Below are 23,857 nucleotides of genomic sequence, written 5' to 3'. Positions count from 1 at the left end.
AGGTCACACGCCAATATTATTATTATTATTATTATTATTATTATTATTATTATTATTATTATTATTATTATTATTATTATTATTATTATGCCACTAAACCACAGAGGCGGACATAGTAATAGTAATAATAACAATAATTAGCGGCGAATTTTAATGACCTAACACATTAAAATCCGCCTCTGTGGTGTAGTGGTTAGCGTGATTAGCTGCCACCCCACGGAGGCCTGGGTTCGATTCCCAGCTCTGCCACGAAATTTGAAAACTGATACGAGGGCTGGAACCGGGTCCACTCAGCCTCGGATGTCAACTGAGTAGGGGGGGGGGGGGTTGATTCCCGCTTCAGCCATCCTCGAAGTGGTTTTCCTCCAGGCGAATGCCGGGATGGTACCTAACTTCCTTGCCTTCCCTTCCAATCTTCTCATCCCCCACAAGGCCCCTGTTCAGCATAGCAGGTGAAGCAGCCTGGGAGAGGTACTGGTCCTCATTCATAGTTGTATCCCAGGACACTGGCCTTGAGGCGATAGAGGTTGGGATCCCTCGCTGAGTCCGAGGGAAATACCAACCCTGGAGGGTAAACAGATTAAGGAAGAAAGAAGACATATTCAAATATGACCCTTCAGGTTAATTAATTTATGTATAAAATGTGATCTTACAGCTTAATTAGAACGCATTCTGTTAAACTAACATCTCATAATTTATACTGGTTACATATTATTTCTGTCATCTGTCAGAAAGTTCTTTGTTTCACTTAGCCTTCCGCAAGTTATGTACCCTGAAAAGATAAGAGAGGAAATAACTATCAGTTATGAAGTGTTTGGCTAGTGTCTAATCAGCAAATTATTCATAAAAATGAGAATAAAACAACCGAACCTGGCAATCGTTCCCAGCCTCTTCGGTTGTCGGACAGGATGTTTTTATACCGTAAGAAACCGAGCGAGTTGGCCGTGTGGTTAGGACTGCGCAGCTGTGAGCTTGCATTTGGGAGATAGTGGATTCGAATCCCACCGTTGCCAGCCCCGGAAGATGGGTTACCGTGGTTACCTATTTTCTCACCAGGCAAATGCTGGGACTTTAAGGTAAGGCCACGGCCGCTACTTTCCCAATCCTATTCTGGGGTATGAAAACACATTATCTCCATCGTTAAGCACGATAGTAAAGTCTGTCTGTGGCCATGGTCGTTAAGGCATGAACACTATATTGTCTGATAACATCGTGGTTAGCTGATTCGAGTCCCATTGATTGAAAAAATGTTTACCTTCAGAATGTTAGCCGGCAGGCTAAGGGAGGTAGGTAAGGTAAGGGTTGTTCTTCCCGAGGGCAAGTCCGAACCTCCGCAGAGGTGTTCCTGAGCCGGAGTTTACGTGCGGTAGGGTGGCCAGTTCCTTTCTGCTCCTCCATTCCCTTACCCCCCACCAACAGCGCGTGGCGACCCATCCAACTCCTGACCACGCCCAATGTTGCTTAACTTCGGAAATCTCACGGGATCCGGTGTTTCAACACAGCTGCGGCCGTTGGCTAAGGGAGGTCGTGGTACACAATTTCTAATCACTAGATTGCGTGCCTACAGCCTGGATTAAATTCCAAACCTCTCCGCAGTGCTCATATGGAGTTAGGGCATATGACGCTGTTGACGGTGATTCGTCCGTCGGATGGCGACGTAAAGACTTGCGCAGCCCCCTTGGTGCTATTCGACAGGAGTAGGCTAAATGCCGGCATCGGTGTTCACCTTCTTCCTTCCTACTATCATATATCACGCCATTCATTTCATCTCATTAACTCATCCGTCCGGCTCCATGGCTAAATGGTTAGCGTGCTGGCTTTGGTCACAGGGGTCCTGGGTTCGATTCCCGGCAGGGTCTAGAATTTTAACCATAATTGGTTAATTCCGCTGGAACGGGGCTGGGTGTATGTGTCGTTCTCATCATCATTTCATCCCCATCATTACGCGCAGGTCGCCTTCGGGAGTCAAATCGAAAGACTTGCATCTGGCGAACCGAACTTTTCCTCGGACACTCCCGGCACTAAAAACCATACGCCATTTCATTTTCATTAATTCATCCGATGAGGTTGACATCAGGAAGGGCAATCGGTCGTGAAAACTCGCTACGAAGGTTCATCTCACTTCATAGCCGATCCCGAAGAGAAACGGGGCAAGGGTTGGACGTATAAGCACAAGATGAAACGCCTTCCGCTTAGTTTGAGGAATGACATCTTAACAAATGTTTACCTCGGATGCTTCGTTGTAGATGATTCTATGGTAGAGATATGATTCAGATGCGATGGAACTTCGTATGCTTGGTTCTTTCTCGACAAAATACCTCTCATTCAACGAGGTGAGGTTGTCATTTTGACGTTTTGAGAGCAATGTTACGTCACAGGAAAGAGAGAGTAATGATTCTAAATGCGCAGACCTCTACGTCTAACATAAGAATGTCAGAAGACGCGAAGTAAATGAGACAGGCTAAGTTAATCATATAGGACGAGGCAACCATGGCTCCCCATTGCGCTCTTTCGGCAGTAGATCAGCTACTTATAATGAACAACAAATCACCTTTCGCTAGAAAAGTGATCTTGCTTGGTGCACACTTCCGACAGTGCTGGCGATAGTTCGTCACAGTCAAGTCCAGTCTAACTTCACTGAATGGCTTCTAACACTCGGAAACGGAGAACTAAAACAAATGGACTATGGAGATTCCACAAAACTGGATTTAAAAATGTTTGATGAAATTCACTCTTCTTTTCATCCAAACAAGGGCACATTGTTTTCCAAGGTAGCAATATTTTTTGCCCAAGAACCAAGCAAGTTAACTTCATCAACGAATAGTTCCTGAATAATTTGATAGGTGAACAAATAACGTACATTAGCATTGACTCAATAGTGTGGGGCGATGTTAATCTTCTTCTTCTTATTCTTCTTCTTCTTCTTCATGTGCCATGTCCTCGCAGAACGTTGGCGATCAGTAGCATGATGTGTTGTTTGTTCATAGCTGTTCTGAACAGAGTAAGCTTTGTCACCCCAAACCACTGGCTCAAGTTGCCGAGCCATGATGTCCTACTTCTCCCCGGACCACGTTTTCCATTAATTTACCCTTGGAGAATTATTTGCAGAAGGTGGTATTTAGAGTTCCGCATCATATGACCAAAGTATTCTAGTTTCCTTCTCTTGACGGTAGTGAGAATTTCTGGTTCTTTGTTCATACGGTGCAAAACGTCTATATTGGTCATTTTAGCTGTCCAAGGTATCTTCAGCGTCCTTCGGTACGTCCACATTTCAAATGTTTGCAATCTCTTGCACATGGTCTCAGTTAGCGTCCATGCCTCAACGCCGTATAACAGAATGCTGAAAACGTAGCACCGGAGTAGTCGTGTCCGTAGTGAAATGGAAAGGTCACGGCTTGTCAAAAGTTTCCTAAGTCTCTGAAAAGAAGTTCTGGCCTGCTCAATTCTGCATCGGATCTCGTGAGTAATGAAGTTAATAAATTTGGTTTGTACAATGGAACGAGAACAAATCTACGGAAGCCATACAAAAATATCGTTCATGAAGAAATTTAGACGTTTTCGGTTTCAGGAAGAAAGTCTCTTATTACAAGAATAGGTTTAACACCTAGAATCCGGGTATACCATTCACTTTCAAATGGAGGCAATTTCCTCTAAATGTAGCCTCTCCGTCATACTGAATACCGGTAAGTCACCACGACAGGACACTAAAGTTGGGATACATTTCCCCACTCTAGTGTTTCTCAAAAATACGCAGATCTATGCATGTAAAAGCATAACTCCAAGCTACAACTGCACTCAGTATGGTTTGAAAAAGCAGTCGTAGATTATTTTCAGCTGCAAAGCAAACAATATTTAATGTACTCTCGTTAATGAGAAGTAAGTGTTCCTTTCTTGTTCTTTCATTTCCCTCTTTTAAGGATTGTTGTAAAGGCTGTAACACCGTCTTTCCGGCGCGAAAAACACATCTGCGAATATAGATAAAGTCTTTAGACGATATTTCAACTTCCTCAGGGGTAACTTCTTTTCCATTTCATTCTAAATGTATTCCAGATAATTCACTTACGCCGTTTGAAATAACTTTTCTATGTGAATTATCACCTGTTTCACGATTATGACTTACTACATTTCAGTACTAAATAAAATGTATCATTTAAATAATTTCGTGACACACATGATTTAACAGTCACCTCCAAACCACTCCACGTTTTGTTTCTCTATTTTTTCTGAATTTGTGACAATCAAACTTGGACCTCTTTGACATGTTGCGGAGGATTGTCTATCCTCCATTTCTCTCAACGTATGAACACATGCATACAACTTCACACTTGCAAGCACAACGTGCCCATTTTATACACTCGGAAAAAACTCCCTAGCGTTATCAGTATTACCATACATTACACTAATTTATTATTGCCAAGCACATTAAACTACTTTTATTCTGTTCTTCCTTACACGTCATGTCTACCTCGCACGCAATCGATATCTTTGTAGTACACATGCCCGCGCGTTTAATACAATTTTAACCCACCTGAGTGAAACACCTCCTGTTAGGAAACAGGGGCGGTTAGAATTTCCCTACCGGGCGAGTTGGTCGTGCGGTTAGGAGCGCACAGCTATGAGCTTGCATCCGGGAAATAGTGGGTTCGAACCCCGCTGTCGGCAGCCTTGAATATGGTTTTCCGTGGTTTCTCATTTCCTCACCAGGCAAATGCTGGGGCTATACGTAAAATAAAACCACGGCCGCTTCCTTCCCACTCCTAGGCCTTTCCTATCCCATCGTTGCCATAAGACCTGTCTGTGTTGGTGCGACGTAAAACAAATAGTAAAAAAAAAAAAAAAAAAAAAAATCCGTTACTACGGAAACTCAAGATCTTAACCCCCAGTGTACGAAAAATCAGTATTTTGTGGAATGAATATGCAAAAATAATGTTAAAATGACTACTCTTCATTCTTTACCTTACTTACCTTAATCTGCTCACTCTTCAACTTACCATGCTATATTCTCTGCTGCCGGGCTGAGTGGCTCAGACGGTTAAGGCGCTGGCCTTCTGACCCCAACTTGACAGGTTCGATCCTGGCTCAGTCCGGTGGTATTTGAAGGTGCTCAAATACGTCAGCCTCGTGTCGGTAGATTTACTGGCACGTAAAAAGAACTCCTGCGGGACTAAATTCCGGCACCTCGGCGTCTCCGAAACCGTAAAAGAGTAGTTAGTGGGACGTAAAACAAATAACATTATTATTATTATTATTATTATTATTATTATTATTATTATTATTATTATTATTATTATTATTATTATTATATTCTCTGTTGTCAAGAATGTACTTGGAAGGGGTCCAGAATCCTCCACCTATCATCCCAGCTAAATTTACTGTCTTTTTGAAAGATCGATTCATTTACGAACAAGCAAACTGAAGTCATGTAGCTGATCAGCATCCACTAGAATTGGCGCTGCCTGCATTGGCGCCGACTATGGGGGGGGGGCTTTTCTGCCCCCCAAAATGATTTAAGCGGGGTAGAGTGCCATTTTGCCCCTCCCCAAAAATTCTCCTCCTAGATGTTAAGTCCCCTTAAAACGTAGCGTGTGGTAGTCTTAGGAGCACTGAGTCGAGAACTACAGCCTAACAAGATTTAAAAAGGAAGTCCCAAGGTTCGTTCTCTCAGGTCTGCTGCGGGATAGATTGAGCTGCGCTGATGTGGTTATACCCAGAGAGTCCAGTGAGCTCTTCCCAATGGGTTTGGTAGATGGTTTTATATCAAGGAATGAGATTAGAAAGCGGGCATTCTTTCAAAGGACTACATTTTCCAATGGAGACTGCTGAGGCGGTGGTAGAGCTATTATCATGAAATACAGTTACAGGACATGTATTCAGAAAATGTATTTATGAAACAAGTTCTACGTTTTCACTTGTGAAAATTTTTGTTAGCTTCGTATATAAGATATTTATTCAAAATATTTATTTATGAATAAAGCTTTATTTTTCTGTTTAGGCCTACTTGTGAATATTACTGAAAACTCTGTATATTTGAGGGGCTGCCTGGCCGAGGCGGTAAAGGCGTGCTCGGTTCACCCGGAAGGACGTGGGTTCGAATCCCCGTCAGGAAGTCGTAAAGAAATGAAATGTCCACTTCCGGAGGTGCACATGGCCCTGAGGTTCATTCAGCCTACACCAAAAATGAGTACCAGGTTAATTCTTGGGGGCAAAGGCGGCTAGGCGTAAAGCTAACCACTCTACCCCATCAAGTACCGAGGTTACGGATAGTGGAAGCCTTTACCTTCCACCCCTCCAAGGGCCTTCATGGTCTGTACGGAGATGACTTAACTTTCGCTGTATATTTGATTCGTTCAAAAACATATTCAAGAAATAAGCTCTATTACTCTGTTTTCTGTTTGTTTTTGAATATTGTTAATATACTGTATATGAATGTTTGCAGTAATAGTTGTTCCTCATTTCACAAGCCTGTGTTCATGTTAATCGTGCCGCCCCCCCCCCCCCCCCCACCAATAATTACACGAAGTCGGCGCGCCTGGCAGTCTGTACACTTGCATAACAATAACTCATTGTAACATGGCTAAATGGTTAGCGTGCTGGCCTTTAGTCACAGGTGTCCCGGGTTCGATTCCCGGCAGGGTCGAGAATTTTAACCATAATTGGTTAATTTCGCTGGCACGGGGGCTGGGTGTACGTGTCGTCTTCATCATCATTTCATCCTCATCACGACGCCCAGGTCGCCTACGGGAGTCAAATCAAAAGACCTGCATCTGGCGAGCCGAACTTGTCCTCGGACACTCCCGGCACTAAAAGCCATACGCCATTTCATTTCATGGTAACATTTATAGAGCAATTTAGACATTTGGTAATCTACAGTGAGCTGGACTCCAGCTGTAGATTACCTTTCCTTTTATTATTGTGGTGGGTAGGAATGAAGGTCAGTAAGGAGTTGATAAGGGATTGCGAACATATGGAACTACTCTACACGATAATATAGGAACAAGAAAATGTTTGTACTTTTAATTTGGATCGCACTACATAGAGACCCAAATTCATTTTACAAGTGCTTCATTATTCAGCACAACGTACTAACGTTTCCTGAACTGTTTTACACATGCGAATATGTAATCTACAGTTTAACAAATACTTCGTCATTATTTCAGTCATTCAGAAAATGTTTTCAATAGCGGAAAATATACTTACCTGAGCTTTGTATTGAACGGTGTAAATTCTAGAGGCTCCTTCTTGTTTGTAACTCTATAGCCATGTTTTGTTTGGAACAGTGAAGGCGCAATCAGATCACACAAACCAAAACGTATATTCGATGTTTTTGTATTTCCGAGGGATTCGAATTTTTAAAGTCTGTGTCCTTTCAAATGGATGTCAGCCCTTAGGAGGATGAAGAGCATCTTACAGTACATGTTAACGCACAACTTCCATGGAAATGTGCCGTATTAGAGGATCGAGTTGACATATTATAACACATACAAAAATGTTTTTAAAAAATAGTACTATTTCTATGATAAATTAAAAACGAGAAAAGATGGCTGATCATTGATAAGTGAAATAGGAAAGAGGAAGGTGATATTAACAGGGCACATAATAAGGCACAATAATTTCATCTGCTGTATACTGGAAGATGTTATGGGTAAAAGTAAAGAGGGCAACCAAGACTCTCGTTCACGAATCGACTTCGAGTGTCAAGGGAGTTGCAGTTCATATCAGGAACTGATCGTCCAAGCTAGTGAGAGGTAAGTAAGGTTGAAGTGACAAGGCTTAGTCTTCAGTTGTTGATGATGATGATTATATTTTCTTCTCTCTATAAAAAACGCTAATATGGATGTTTCACAAAACCAGAGGAAGTTAAAAGGCGTGGTTTGTATCAAAATCTTCAGTAGTACACGAAAAATCTTGCATATCTTGAAAAGTCAACGGAAGTACATTTCTTTTCAAGATCAAATCATTAAATGATCACTCCAATAATTGTAGGCGAAGGCTTACCCTATCCCTCAATACATACTGCACTTAGCAGATTGCTGAGCGACTAAGACTTTCATTAATATTCTGATATACGTTATTTTCACCCTTAGAAATGCCATTGCTCATTGCATGCAGCCATATCTGATTACTATCTGTCAAGCCAGAGAGTATACTATTCTTCGCTAGATACTTTGATTCTCTGACCCTCCCCAGCTTTTGATTATACTCAACAGATGGCAGAATGTTCCTAATAACTCACATACTGCTAAGGTAAAACCGTCTACGTACGTACAGACGAGAAGGTATTAAGTCGACTTTGATTTTCTGACCTTCCCCAGCTTTTGATTATACTCAACAGATGGCAGAATGTTCCTAATAACTTACATACTGCTAAGGTAGAACCGTCTACGTATGTACTGACGAGAAGGTATCAAGTCGACTTTGATTCTCTGACCTTCCCCAGCTTTTGATTATACTCAACAGATGGCAGAATGTTCCTAATAACTCACATACTGCTAAGGTAAAACCGTCTACGTACGTACAGACGAGAAGGTATCAAGTCGACTTTGATTCTCTGACCTTCCCCAGCTTTTGATTATACTCAACAGATGGCAGAATGTTCCTAATAACTTACATACTGCTAAGGTAAAACCGTCTACGTACGTACTGACGAGAAGGTATCAAGTCGACTTTGATTCTCTGACCTTCCCCAGCTTTTGATTATACTCAACAGATGGCAGAATGTTCCTAATCATTTACATACTGCTAAGGTAAAACCGTCTACGTACGTACTGACGAGAAGGTATCAAGTCGACTAGCCTTCTGCACGACCATTAATAAAGCGCAGGGGGTAAACTCTTGAAAAAGTGGCTAGTCTACTTACCCTAACTAGTGTTCAGCCACGACCAGTTGTATGTTGCACTATCTCGGGCAAGATCGTTTGAAAATGTTAAGATCCAGACCACCGAATGGTCGAAGCACAGAGAAGTGTTATAAACTAAATTGCGAATGGATCAGGTATTATGTACACGCACGCACATTAATGGTGTCACGACATAAACAATCAACACTGCCCCACTCCAGTACTGAAAAGGAGGGGAGAGAGTAAAGGGATAGTGTTGAAGGCCACTCCAGTACTGAAAAGGAAGGGAAGGGAGTGAACAGGTAGTGCTGAATACACAGTGTGTGTATTGCGGCGTTATACTGTAACATTGTAATAAAATGGCTCCTATCCTATCACAGGTGAATCGAGGCCGTATTATTGGCATGTGGGAGGCTCACATGGTCCCCCAAGCAGTAGCACAAGCAATACCATGCAGTCTTAAGACAGTTTGGAGATGGATAGAAATATGGCAAGAACGAGGTGAAGAAGGATTGGTAGACCCTATATAACGCAGCTACAAAATATTCCTAACTAGTATAATATACTTTTTGGTTTAAAACCTCCTTTACGTCTTAATACTGTAATTATCAGAGAAGGTTACCTTTTTAATTTTTAATGTTAAAATACTATTTGTTCGGGGCGTCGACCTATAGAGTTCTTTTGCCCCTACTTGCACAATATATGAACCTGCATGTAATTGGAATTGCGGAGTGTTGAGTGTGAATGTGAGGAACGTTAAGGACGACACATACACGCAGTACCCAGGCCAGGGATATTCATCATTTACAATTAAAACCCCCTGACCCGGCCGGAAATCGAATCCGGAGCGGCCGGACGCGTTGATCCGTACACCGCGGGGCCGGGCGAGTAGGTAACCTAATGCTGTACTTCAATACATCCGCCACTGTGCCCATTTCGATCACAACGATGTCGTGTAGCGGGCTGTCTGCATGCAGTCCATGCAGCAATGCGTTAAGCGAGAAGGTGAGTCATTGTGCCTTCGACACTACCCCTTCACTCCTTTCCCCCATGTTTTGTACTGGATTGGCCTTCAACACTACCCCTTCACTCTCTCCCCTTCTTTTCAGTACTGGAGTGGGGCAGTGTTGATTGTTTATGTCGGGACACCATTAATGTGCACGTCTGTACCTATATTAAATGTTCATAAAAGTATTCAAAAGGGCAGGCAAAACAATATGACTGCAAGAGGCATATCAAGACGAGTTATCTGACCTATTTGTAACGAATGCTACTGAGCAGCACGAGTCCTCTAGTTATTATTTATTTAGGACTCTTTCCAGTCACAATCTATGTCCTGTTCAACGTTCAAAGTATGTAATTCCTTTTGTAGAAGTTCATAACTTACCTCAGCTGTTTCCTTCCTATGAAAGAAGGCTTTCTTTGGAGTCGAGGTGTGAACTCACCATTTTCGCGTGAGATAAATGCGAAACAAATTGTGTTGGCATGTATGATGCTTTTTTTTTTTGTTAGTGTTTTAAAGTCGCACTGACACATCGAAAGTTTTCGGCGATGCAGTGATGGGGAAGGTTTAGGATTGGGAAGGAAGCGGCCGTGGCCTTAATTAAGGTACAGGTGTGATATTGAGACACCACGAAAACCATCTTCAGGGCTATTGGTGGTGGGATTATATCCACTATCTAACGAATGCAACCTCACATCTACGCGACCCTAACCGCGCAGCCAACTCGCTTGGTGCATGTATATTTACCCCTATTAATAAGTTTGATACAATATCCATTTATCTATGCCTTTGCTGGCGGGACGTAGTGTTTACAGCGCAGTATGTCTTCTGGTATAGGCTACAGCAATCCTGTTACTTTCATTGACCTGTCTCAGTCTTATCCTTGGCTTTGACAATGTGAATGCGACTGAGGTATGAGTGATGCTAGTAATGCCATTCCTTATGCAGCCAGTCCCTGCTATGAATGGTGTGAAAATGTTGCTCATAAGGTCGGATGATGCATGCATTTCAGTGGGCTTGACAGACTGATGTAATAGCTAATTATTGCTCCGTGAGGAAAGTAACGGGAAACTACCCCACTCCTCAGTGATGCCTACACCATGTATGACAGCTGATGGCGGAATTGCTGAGGATCCAACCAGCCTTAGGGCTGTGGAACGAACATAACACATTCATTTATCTTTCTTACAAACATACGAGAGTTGAAAAAACTGCAATCTATTCCTTCTAGTGTTGATGTCCATTACATAGTGATAGATAAGGATTAACAACGAAAACTACCGAGCGAGTTGGTCGTGCGGTTAGGGACGCGCAACGGTGAGCTTCCATTCGGGAGATAGTGGGTTCGAACACCACTGTCAGCAGGCCCGAAAATGGTTTCCCGTGATTTCCCATTTTCACACTAAGTAAATGTTGGGGCTGCACCTTAATTAAGGCCACGACGGTTTCCATCCCACTCTTAGCGCTTTGCTATCCCATCGTCGCTGTAACACCTATCTGTGTCGGTCCGACGTAAAGCAAATAGAAAAAAAATTGTTAGGAACATAAATTAACGAGATTTGGTGACTAGAAATTTATCAGAGTATTCGGCATTTGAAGGAGCAGATGATGACGATGTTGATAGGTTTTTTGATGAACTGTGTGCTGTGGCATTCAGGTTCGACAGCAAGTGTTGATGTCCGTGGGTAATTGCTACGTCAGAGTGCGGCTCCATGGCTAAATGGTTAGCGTGCTGGCCTTTGGTCACAGGTGTCCCGGGTTCGATTCCCGACAGGGTCGGAAATTTTAACCATCATTGGTTAATTTCGCTGGCACGGGAGCTGGGTCTATGTCTTCATCATCATTTCATCCTCATCACTACGCGCAGGTCGCCTACGGGAGTCAAATCGAAAGACCTACACCTGGCGAGCCGAACATGTCCTCGGACACTCCCGGCACTAAAAGCCATACGCCAATTTTTTTTGCTACGTCAGAATCGAAAGAAGAAAAAGAGCGAGTTGACTGCACGCATTCAGGAGATGGTCGATTCTAATCGAGCTTCGCCATTTCAAGCCCTCACGATGGATTTCCTTGGTTTTCAATTTCCACAGCGACTGTACCTAAATCAGACTACGGACGCTTCCTTCCCACTCCTCTCAGTTTTCTATGCAGTTGTTGCCGAAAATCTACCTGAGTAACTTAGGTGTGACGTTAAATCATTAGCAATACAATTGAAAATAGACGCGAAGGACTTGATAAGGTGATGTTTAAATGTAAGGACGATATGGAGGGAACGCGAGTGGAAAACGTTCATGAATTAGTGTGGGATTAGCCGTTACAAATTAATTTTAATGACAGTCAGCCTCTTGGTTTAGGGTAGCGTGCCAACTTCTCACCCGCAGGCCCCGGGTTCGATTCTTGGCCAGGTCGAGGAATTTACATCTGAGGAATGGTACGAGGTCCACTCAGCCTACGTGATTACGATTGAGGAGCTATATGACGATGAGATAGCGTCCCAGTCTAGAAGGCTAAGAATAACGGCCTACAGGATTCGTTATGCCAACCACACACAACACTTCGTAATCTGCAGGCTTTCGGGCTGAGCAGCATTCGCTTGGTGGGCCAACGCCCTTCAGGGGTAATTGCCCCGTGGGGTTCGGTATGCTTTTTAGGGTAATGACCACAATATATGCAAGGGCAGAGATAACACACTCATAGTAGACTATATTATTACTGACGTTCAATTTATTTTATTTTTATTACTACCGGGATTTGGTTTACGTCGCACCGACACAGATAGGTCTTACGGCGACGATGGGATAGGAAAGGTCTAGGTATGGGAAGGAAGTGGTCGTGACCTTAATTAAGGTACAGCCCTAGCACTTGCCTGGTGTGAAAATAGGAAACCATGGAAAACCACCTTCAGGGCTGCCAACAGTGGGATTCGAACCCACTATCTCCCGGATGCAAGTTCACAGCTGCGCGCCCCTAACCACACGGCCAACTCGACTGCACGTTAAATTCAGGAAATCTGTTAGGAATATACGGGCATTATGGGGATTTTTCACTGATACAGACTATTAGCTTATTTGGGCTCAATGAAGTTAAAAAAATTAGCTTCCGCTGGGATTTCTGATACCGATGTCTCTGACTGCCCTAATTTGTAAAAAGATAATCTCGTAGTCTCCTCTACCAAAGGTTGTTAAATTTCGCAAACCTCTTTCACAGAAAAGAAAGAAAAAACTAATAACAGGACTCAAGAGGTATTGGAGTGAAAGCGAGCATCCAAAAAGAACTAGTCATAAGCAGGGGCGGCCGTACCTTATGTGCTGAAGTGCTGCAGCACATTGCCTATTGGGAAAATAAATTAGTTTAAAAATATTATCTACAATCAAATACAGTGCATTGAAAAAGACGTCAGCCAAAGAATAGGAAACTATTCAACTCCCCTCACAATCAGGTAATTGCGCTCCACCAAGGCCAACTAGATAGACAGGCCATAAGGCTCCCCCTCCACTTCGGACGCTACGTCACACAAGTCGCCAGCCGCTTCATTTCTCGCCAGTGACTTGTAGGCTGATCTGAACCTCGCAGCAGTGAGGCTATCGATGGTGTTGAATGATTTAAACGTGTGTGAACATTGTGAATTATGGCCACGTCGTGTTGTATAGCTGGTTGTATTTCAGTGTTTAAATTTCCTACTGACTTGTTTCAGAAACAAAAATGGATCATAGCCATCCATCGAGCCGAATTCGTCCTTTCAGCAAGCTCAGTTGTGTGCATAAAATACTTCGACGAAGTTTCGTAATTAGGGACGATTCTGTTAAAAGACCTGATGAGTTTATTTTAACTGTAAAATCTAACCATTTAAAACTCTCAAACGACGCTGTTCCTAAGTTTGAAAATGTGCCTGCCTATCTGTCTAAAAGTCTTCCAACACCAAGCAAAAATCCTATTCAAAGACAAGAAGAAATTGAAAAACGGGAAGAGGAAGGAAAAAAGAAAGCTGAGGAAGAATATGACAGGATTAAGGACTTCGTTGACGTTCAGGGTAATTTCAGTATTAAACGCAAATTAGATTTGGACAAAGTTTTCGTCAATTTTAACAGCCAAAGTCTCTGTATTTTCAAAATGTATATGACTGAGTCCGCCTCTGTGGTGTAGTGGTTAGTGTGATTAGCTGCCACCCCCGGAGGCCCGGGTTCGATTCCCGGCTCTGCCACGAAATTTGAAAAGTGGTACGAGGGCTGGAACGGGGTCCATTCAGCCTCGGGAGGTCAACTGAGTAGAGGTGGGTTCGATTCCCACCTCAGCCATCCTGGAAGTGGTTTTCCGTGGTTTCCCACTTCTCCTCCAGGCGAATGCCGGGATGGTACCTAACTTAAGGCCACGGCCGCTTCCTTCCCTCTTCCTTGCCTATCCCTTCCAATCTTCCCATCCCTCCATAAGGCCCCTGTTCAGCATAGCAGGTGAGGCCGCCTGGGTGAGGTACTGGTCATTCTCCCCAGTTGTATCCCCCGACCAAGAGTCTGAAGCTCCAGGACACTGCCCGCGAGGCGGTAGAGGTGGGATCCCTCGCTGAGTCCGAGGGAAAAGCCGAACCTGGAGGGTAAACAGATGATGATGATGATGATGATATGACTGAGGAAAATATTCCGAAAATTGGCACTTCCTTAACATTAAATGACGCCGTTGATTTTAAATCCATTAAACATGATATTTTCATGAGTGATAACCCTGATATATGTACGTGCACTAGGTGACGGGGGCAAGATATTAAAATGGTCATATTAGAAAAGTATTTATAACTTCCTGTTTAGACCTGCTTGTAACTCAAAAGTGACTGTCCACGACAAAATAGAAGTATAATTTTGTAAGCAACAGTTAAATATAGCCTTTGCAAAGAAAGTATCTTAGTCCTGTATATCAATAACATGGTTCACTTCAATATTTTTCGCATTTCCTGGGGCGTAAAAGAAGATAAGACAGTCAACGTTTCTTACAATGCCTCACCCGGTTATTCACAGTCTTTTACTGCAAAACTAGGCACGGGAAATTCGGGTATTGATGATTCACATTGGAATTACTTGAAAAAGAAACTAAAATTGTTAAAGGAGCATGAAAGATTTTGTAACTTGTTGGATGGAGTCTACGTAAAACGTGAGCTGAACTATAAAGGAGGTCAGATTTTAGTTTTTGTTTTTATTTTTGCTAGTGGCTTTACGTCGCGCCGACACAGATAGGTCTTATGGCGACGATGGGATAGGAAAGGCCTAACAGCTGGAAGGAAGCGACCGTGGCCTTAATTAAGGTACAGCCCCAGCATTTGCCTGGTGTGAAAATGGGCAACTACGGAAAACCATCTTCAGGGCTGCCGGCAGTGGGATTCGAACCCACTATCTCCCGATGCAAGTTCACAGCCGCACGCCCCTAACCGCACGGCCAAATCTCCCGGTAGGAGGAAAGGTAGAGGGAGTTGCTTTTAGTAGTAAAAGTGGAGAAAACAACACTTCATCAGCTACAACTGCACAAACTTTTATGTTGTCATCCAGTCTTTAAAAAAAAAGACGTTGTTGATTTGTTTCCATGTAAGAACCTAACGTGACATTTCTTAGAAGAACTAACTTTGCAAGTCTTTAAAGTATTAACAGATAGGCCTATAGCTTATAAGGCAGCATGCATAATTTCTAATAATAACAGTGTTAGTAGGAAAATGTTTGAAAAGCTGTGCAAAAGCAATTTACAAACCACTTTTCAAAACCCATTTGACGAAACACAAAAAATAAATAATTGTTTGATACTGGTCATTTATTTTGAATCTTAATAAATAACTGGCTTAATCAAGCTGACAGCTTATCCTGACTTTGACAACCCTGAGTCAGACAAAAAAATGTCTATCTAGTGCGGCCTTGGTTTACTCTTGCCCTGGACCAAAAGGTGTTGTACCAGACTCTTTTAGAGCTACAAAATGTAAACCTGTATACTAAAGTTTTTACATGAGGATTCTCAGAGAAAAAATCTGATTTCGCTTGTCAACAATGTTCTGGAAAACGAAAACGTCATGTTTAAAACATGCAGTTATTAAATAAATAGTTTTAAACATTTCGTTGACAAATGTATATACATCTTTTGTATATATTATTGAATAACAATAGAAAAGTTACCGTAGACAAACCCATGGCTAAGAAGAAGAAAACCTCAGGAAAGTAAAAAATGTATAAACTGAAGCCTTAGGAATTGTTAGGTAAGTTTTAAGTTGCAGCTTAATTTCTAAAAAAAGTTTCAGACTATTGTTGTGAATAGCCATCAAGTATTTTCCTAGTAACATTACAACTATTTGTATACGTATTATGCGTTCTAATCTTTTACATGATACCGTGTTCAGTTACAAGTGACAGACGTCAGCATAATTTTACGTAAAGAAATGTTCGTATACTGCCCAGCCAGTTTTCTCCCCGCATAAAACTCGTATAGTATACAAGCCTAAGTAAAGCCACAATTGAAGGAGTGTTCAATTATATCGTTAAGGTTGAATAAATGAACAATATCATGGTGAAAGTGAGAGCGGGCCCTACACTGCCATGCTGAACGCCAGCCACTCTTGTGACGTCACGGTCCGAGCGTTGTGGCCTGTCTATCTAGTGCGGCCTTGGCTCCACGCCGGGTGCTGTGCGATCACAGCTCAGCGAGCTTTTAGGCAGAAACCAGGATCTCCTCTGCCTTTTGCGCATGCGTGCCGAACTTTTCCGATACAAAGATAATTTGTTCCGATAGGCTGTGGAAACAACAGCCAAGACATCACCTCACAGCGATTCTTCGTGCGACCGCAGAGAAGCAGCACTTGCACTACGAACGATATGAGAACGTGGCAGCTGGCATCCTCTTGACTCAGCGGTAAGTATTTAACAGGGGATCGCTCAAAGCAAACGGGAAAACAAAATACTATAGAGCTGTTCGCACCAGGTCTTTTAATAGCAAGGAGGATAGAATACTACCAACTTGCCTATTCCATAGCCACATTTGTAAATCGATGAACTATAAAAAATGTACTTTTTATGATGTCAAAATAAGGACATGATAATGTGATTTTCTTTAATTAGAAATGTCTAGTTCATAAATGACACTATAAAAACGTAACATGATAATGTGATTTTCTTTAATTAAAATGTCTAGTTCATAAACGACACTATAAAAACTTAACATATAATTTTGCATTACGCCGTTGCTGGTTTATTTCAATGATGTTGGTAACATTGGGAAGTTCTGTTTTTGCGCGCTCACACCAAGTGTTTGAGATCGTGAATATTTTGCCATTGCAGGTGTTATTGTGTGTTTAATTATATAGTTTTATAGCTTTTTATGAGGAATGTGTATATGTATTGGGGTTGTTTGCGTGGTTGTTCAGTGTGGAAAACTCAGTGGAGAGCTTCTTGAAAACCACATACCGGTATGTTTCTAAATGTTTTTATTTTTTGGATTGGGGATGGGTTACAGCACACAACTGATTTTCTGCACCAGCTGCCACTGGTCACAAGCGCTCCCTAGTAGGCTTAAATCGCTAATAAATTGAGCTTATCTGTAGTGGACTACGCATTATAAAGCCTAAGACTCTAAAACTTAATCTTGAAACGAATATTACAAGGGAATGATCAATTAACATACCCTAAAAGTAATGGTAACACTCATTTTGCCGTAAAATCAACGGTAATGTTATAATCTATTCGTGAATATCTGACGGGCGACTCAGAACAGTTAGTTGCCGGTGACACAGAAGACCAATAGTTTGATTTTAAAGTTACATAAAAACTTTATACAGAAAATGAGAATTTGTCAACACGCACGAATTTTCACGTCTACAAACCTCTTTTTCCACCACACACAGGCCTACTATAATTATATATCAAAATATAAAGGTTTTAATTTGTGGTGTAGTGGTTAGTGTGATTACCTGCCACCCCCCGGTGGCCCGGGTTCGATTACCGGCTCTGCCACGAAATTTAAAAAATGGCAGGAGGACTGGAACGGGCTCCACTCAGCCTCAGGAGGTCAACTGAGTAGAGGGGAGGAGTGAGAGGGGGGGGGGGGGTGATTCCCACCGTACTCATCCTCGAAGTGGTTTTCCCGTAGTTTCACACTTCTTCTCCAGGCAAATGCCGGGATGGTACCTAACTTAAGGCCACGGCTACTTCCTTCCCTCTTCCTTGTCTATCCCTTCCGATCTTCCCATCTTCCCGCAAGCCCCTGTTCAGCATAGCAGTGAGGCCGCCTGGGCGATGTACTGGTCGTCCGCCCCAGTTTTACTCCCCCGACCCAAAGTCTCACGCTCTAGGACACTGCCCTTGAGGCAGTAGAGGTGAGATCCCTCGCCGAGTCTCAGAAAGAAAAAAAAATCCTGGAGGGTAAACGGATTAAGAAAGAAAGAAAATAAAGATGTTAATACTTCTGTATTCTTTATAACGGAACTCTAAAATATTAAATATGCTATCTCGGCCATCTGGATATAAACGTGCATTATATTTATATAATGTTTTATCAGTACAAATGGCGAACGGCCGAATTCCTGCTCATAATCACTCTTTTCGTCACGTTACGGTTAGCCTGTGTAACAACAGCAGGTGTCCAGCGTGTCTTTATTGATCACCCTACCAAGTTTCATGCAGTCGGTAAGGTTTAATCTACACAGTCCCTTGTTAGATTACAAAAATGTGATCAAGCACAAGAAATATTCGAGACCTTGAAGAAGCATATTCAGTGTAAAACCTGGTTTAAAAATTTGTAAAATATTAGATAATGATAATAATAATAATAATAATAATAATAATAATAATAATAATAATAATAATAATAATAATAATAATAATAATAATAATCGTTTCTTGTGACTATTGCTAGCTCGGTGCAGTCCTTGTAAGCCAGAACCTCCGACGAGGGTTGGCAGCGTCTGCCCTCTTTAGGAAACTGTGTTATTGTGGTGGAGGATAGTGTTGCGTTATGAATGTTGCGTTATGAATTTAAGAATAAAGTCCTCAACCTGGCCGGGAATTGAACCCGGAGCCCTCTGAGCCGAAGACCACTACGCTGACCATTCAACAAAGGGGCCAGAGAGCAGGGGAGTAGCCAAGGAGGGTTACTGGAGGTTAGACCCCCCAATGGAAATTTTACAGAAGAAAATAAAGAAAAACTGACATTAAACAAGTAAAAGTCGACTCTTTTAAATATTCAGACATAATTTTAAAACCAACAGATCTGTTGAATCAATTTTCTAAGAAGTCTCGAAAGTTGGATTTTAGATTGTAATGAACATACCACCGGGCGAGTTGGCCGTGCCGTTAGGGGCGTCCGGCTATGAGCTTGCATCCGAGAGGTAGTGGGTTCGAATCCCACTGTTGGCAGCCCTGCATATGGTTTTCCGTGGTTTCCCATTTTCACACCAGGCAAATATTGGGTGTTGTACCTTAATTAAGGCCACGGCCGCTTCCTTCCCACTCCTAGGTCTTTCCTGTCCCATCGTTGCTATAAAACGTACCTGTGTCGGTGCGACGTAAAGCAAAAAAAAAAACCTCACGATACAGATGATGACACATACCTTTATAGTTCTACGTGCACTTAAGGTTGATAAAAATATAATAATGACTAGTGAAAGGACTTTAATGTACACTACCTTTCCAAAAATATAGCTATTTTCATACAGGTATATGTATATGGGGACATGAAATGAAGCGAAATAAACACAAATTGTTGCACTTTTTCTGTGAGATTACCTACATTTTCCCACCTTTTCCCTTCTATTTCATGCCTCAGCACAGTGTTTGCCAGATCCAAAAATTAACAAATCGGTAGATTGCACGTAAAAAATTCGGAAGTTTTAACGAAAATTTAGCTAGTTTCTTGAGAACGGAATGTAACTAAATTAAAGAATGCAATAGTAATGTGAAGTTATGAAAAAAATATACAATTTCACTCACCCGTACTCTCTGGCCATTCTATTCTTCTTGTTATTCTCCTCTTTCTCCCACTTTTCCTGTAGATGCAGTTATTCATCAGGCGTTGAAATTGAGTGCCAATTTTGAAGTCGTAGCAAGATACAGATCTATATGCGAGTCGGGGATTTCCCTTCGAACGATACCGTCAAGCGTGAGCTTTGAGTTCAATAAGAGGGAATATAAATGTAATTCGAGCCTAAAATGAAGGCGGGGAAGTACCTAAGGAGTGATGTTATCGATAAAACGTCACGCAGTGACACGCGGAAAGATTCTTACGGCACAAATATATGTACCATTAATCATTATTATTTATTTTCCTTAAATGTGGATTAGAAGAAATTTCGGGAGATTTCTTGGGTTTTTTTCGCCAACGGCCGTAGCCATGTTTAAACACCGGATCCCGTGAGATCTCCGAAGTTAAGCAACATTGGGCGTGGCCAAGATTTGGATGGGTTGCCACGCGCTGTTGGTGGGGGTAAGGGAATGGAGGAGCGGAAAGGAACCGGCCACCCTACCGTACGTAAACTTCGGCTCAGGCACAACTCTGCGGAGGTTTTCTGGTGTGTTACGAAAAAATCGGGAGATCTCCTGAAATTTCGGGAGACCTGGCAACACTGCTTCAGCACTTTTTTCCCCACACTTTTATCTGTGTTTATAAGAGATTTGACAGGTTTTTTTCTCTGCTCGAATATATTTTTAAGATTGTGCTTAAACAGCAGTCCATAAATAAATATTAAAGTATAATTTATGGAAATCATCAGTACTGTAATTCATATCCCAGCAACAATGGACAACCTGCAGCTGTGAAATCAAATTAATTTTTTTTTACATCAACAATTTATACTAAGTTCAGTTAGTAGTAGCATGTGTTTAACAGTTGGGCCTATGGACTGTGTATTCTTCTGTTGGCCTTGGTAATGTTTTACGAGACCGGACCAGGATGTATTTTTCACAACATAAAATCATACCGAAGGTTAAAAAGGAGAAGTTGTATGCACTTTCAAAAGACTTCAAGATGCAATTTATCGAAAATGATGTAATCATTCTTCGCGGAACCGTCTGCGAAATAAATAGTACAAACGACGACAAGCATCAAAGAAACAGAATAAACCGCACATACAGTAGAGCGGACATGTAAACAACATTGAAATTAGCAAGTCGAAACCTAAGCAAACTACTCTTAATACCAGTGACGTGTGCTGGGATCAAGACATGGGCTACCACTAAATAGACTTAGGTTACCCCTTTTCGATAGTTGGTTTAGTGAATGTCAAGCCTTAAGCGTTTTGAGCTGCAGCCAACGGAGTAGCCTGCTGTTTCACAAGTTACTGCCCTGGCCTCTGCCACTGCCAATACTCAACACCTGATCAGTCGAGATGGTAGGCTAAGGTTTAGCAAATTCGAGTCCGGCTTTGTGGCTAAATGGATAGAATGCTTGCCTTTGGTCCGATGGCCCCGGTTCAATTTTCAGAATCACCTCCTCATACTGTTAAATCCCTTGGCTTGGGGACTGATTGTTTATGACGTCTTCGCCATTCTTTTTATCCTCATTAGGTCACCACCAAGCCTATACAGATGCCATGCACCATTATTATTATTATTATTATTATTATTATTATTATTATTATTACCATCATCATCATTAAATAAAAATGTTGAATTTTACAGCGGTCGTGCCCATCGATTCACTGGTTAATTAGCTTCCTCGGAGATCACTGGTAGTGTCCGACCCATGATCACGGGTTAGATTCCAACCAACAAAAGAGAACACTAAACCTGAAAGATCGGATTTTATTTTAGTAGATCTACCTTTAAAAATAAAACGATGTTACTCCTATAACAGCAGCCCTGCAGAGTCTTCCTACAAGGATGTAGAAGTAAACGGGAGTGAAATACCAGCACTCTGATATCCATATAAATAACTCAGAAGGATGAGGTGAGGAAGTATATAGGATGAGTAACGCATGATTGATAGTTAGCAGTGGCGATCTGATGGACCGAAGCCTAGTACACTTTTTCCACCCGGTCCCCGCACCTATCAGGCATACAGCAGCAAGCCGTGTGAGGTGAGTCGAGGGAGGGGGGACGAGAGTCTGGGCTGCAATTTCAATCTCTGAAGCCTTTTTCTCAGAAATACGTTCGACGTTTTCCCTCATTGCTTTCAAGATCTGTAAATGGAACAATGTGTCAGATGCTTACATTATAATGTGCTTTAGATTTCCATCGTTCGCATTTGAGGTTTGGGCTTCACTGGTAGCCTTGGTAGCCCTCAGTATACGCCACTGTCTGATACACACCTTCGCTCCAGGATCTGAAAAGCAGCGGTCGTTGCTTGAATTCAGTGCGGATCTTGCAATGGCATTAATCCAGTCAGGAATTCCAGTCCATAAGGTAAACATATGAAGCATTTGATTTGCAAGGCAACTGTGGAAGGTGGAGCCCAGCCACAAGTTGGTACAAAACTTCACAACTTTAATAAAGTCATTTCATAAACACCTTTTTTGCACCTTTTTGTATGTATTTTCAGCACCTCCCCCCCCCCACACACCCCCTTTTCTTACCATACTTTCCAGCTTAAAAGCCTTTCCCTAGTAATGACAGAGAAGCCGAAGTAGATATGGTCAGCTTTAATCCATTACGGAATCGGTCTCTCTCGAGTTTTTCCAAACTAATTTAAAGGAATTGCAGAGATTATTTAGTTCATGACTGCAATGACCATTTCAGAATAAGAATAACCGAGCTCGATAGCTGCAGTCGCTTAAGTGCGACCAGTATCCAGTATTCGGGAGATAGTGGATTCGAACCCCACTGTCGGCAGCCCTGAAGATGGTTTTCCGTGGTTTCCCATTTTCACACCAGGCAACCGCTTCCTTTCCACTCCCAGCTCTTCCCTGTCCCACCGTCGCCATTAGATCTAGCTGTGTCGGTGCGACGTAAAGCAAAAAAAAAAAAAAAAAGAATATCAGGAACTTCTACCGTCACAATATTATTGTTGTCGTATTATCGAATTCACGTGCATTTGTTTTTATATAAATTCGTCAAAATAGCGCACTGAAAGATCTCTTATATTACATATGACCACAGACCGCACAATCTGCAGGATTATTCTGGGTTATTCTGATTAAGCCGACGACAGTCAACAAATTGGGAAACTGCGGTCCAAAGTGTGTAAATGCAAAAATAAAACAGTATATCTACAAGCTGATAGTTTTGTTTTCTTCAAGTTATAGGTTATGAGGCTTATAAGGGCTTTGAAAAAGAAGTAGCAATCCAGAAAGGAGTGAGGCAAGGCTGCAGTCTGTACCCCCTCCCTTTCAATGTTTATATGGAAAAGGCAATAAAAGAAAATCGAAGAGGAATTTGGAAAGGGAATCACAATCCAAGGAGAGGAAATCAAAACTCTGAGATTTGCTGATGATATTTTATCTGAGACTGCAGAAGATATAAAAAAATTGCTGAATGGAATAAACAGTCTTGGATAAGGAGTACATGATGAACATAAATATGAACTGCAGTCTAACGTGATGCAGGTAATATTAGATTAGGAAATGAAGTCTTAAAGAATTAGATAAATATTGTTACATGGGTTGTAAAATAACTAATCATGACAGAAGTAAGGAGGTCATAACAATGAAGACTGACACAAGACTTCTTTTAAGAAAATAAATTTGCTCACTTCGAACATTGATATAGGAATTAGCATAACATTGTATGGAAGTGAAACATGGACGATAACTAGCTCAGAAAAAAGAAAACAGAAGCTTTTGAAATGTGGTATTACCGAAGAATAAAGGTGAGATGGATAGACCGAATCACGAATGAAGAGATACTGAATCGAATTAGTGAGAGGAGTACGATTTGGCTAAATTTGACGGGAAGAAGGGATAGAATGATAGGACACATCTTAAGACACCCAGGACTTGTTCAGTTGATTTTTGAAGGAAGTGTAGGCGGTAAGAACGGTAGGGGTAGACCAAGGTATGGATATGACAAGCAGATTAGAGCAGATGTAGGATGCATTGTAGGATAGGGTGCCATGGAAAGCTGCATCAAACC

General features: G+C 41.9%; 1 protein-coding gene across 1 annotated transcript in view; it reads left to right on the top strand.

The window, feature by feature from the left end:
- Positions 1–23,857, top strand: part of LOC136871883 (urocanate hydratase) — a 252,569-nt gene that overhangs the window by 648 nt on the left and 228,064 nt on the right. The gene's annotated exons all lie outside the window — the stretch shown is intronic.

The sequence above is a fragment of the Anabrus simplex genome, chromosome 4 (assembly GCF_040414725.1).
Source record: "Anabrus simplex isolate iqAnaSimp1 chromosome 4, ASM4041472v1, whole genome shotgun sequence".
Lineage (NCBI taxonomy): Eukaryota > Metazoa > Arthropoda > Insecta > Orthoptera > Tettigoniidae > Anabrus > Anabrus simplex.
The sequence above is the reverse complement of the archived record's forward strand: the minus strand, read 5'-3'. Positions and strand labels throughout refer to the sequence as shown.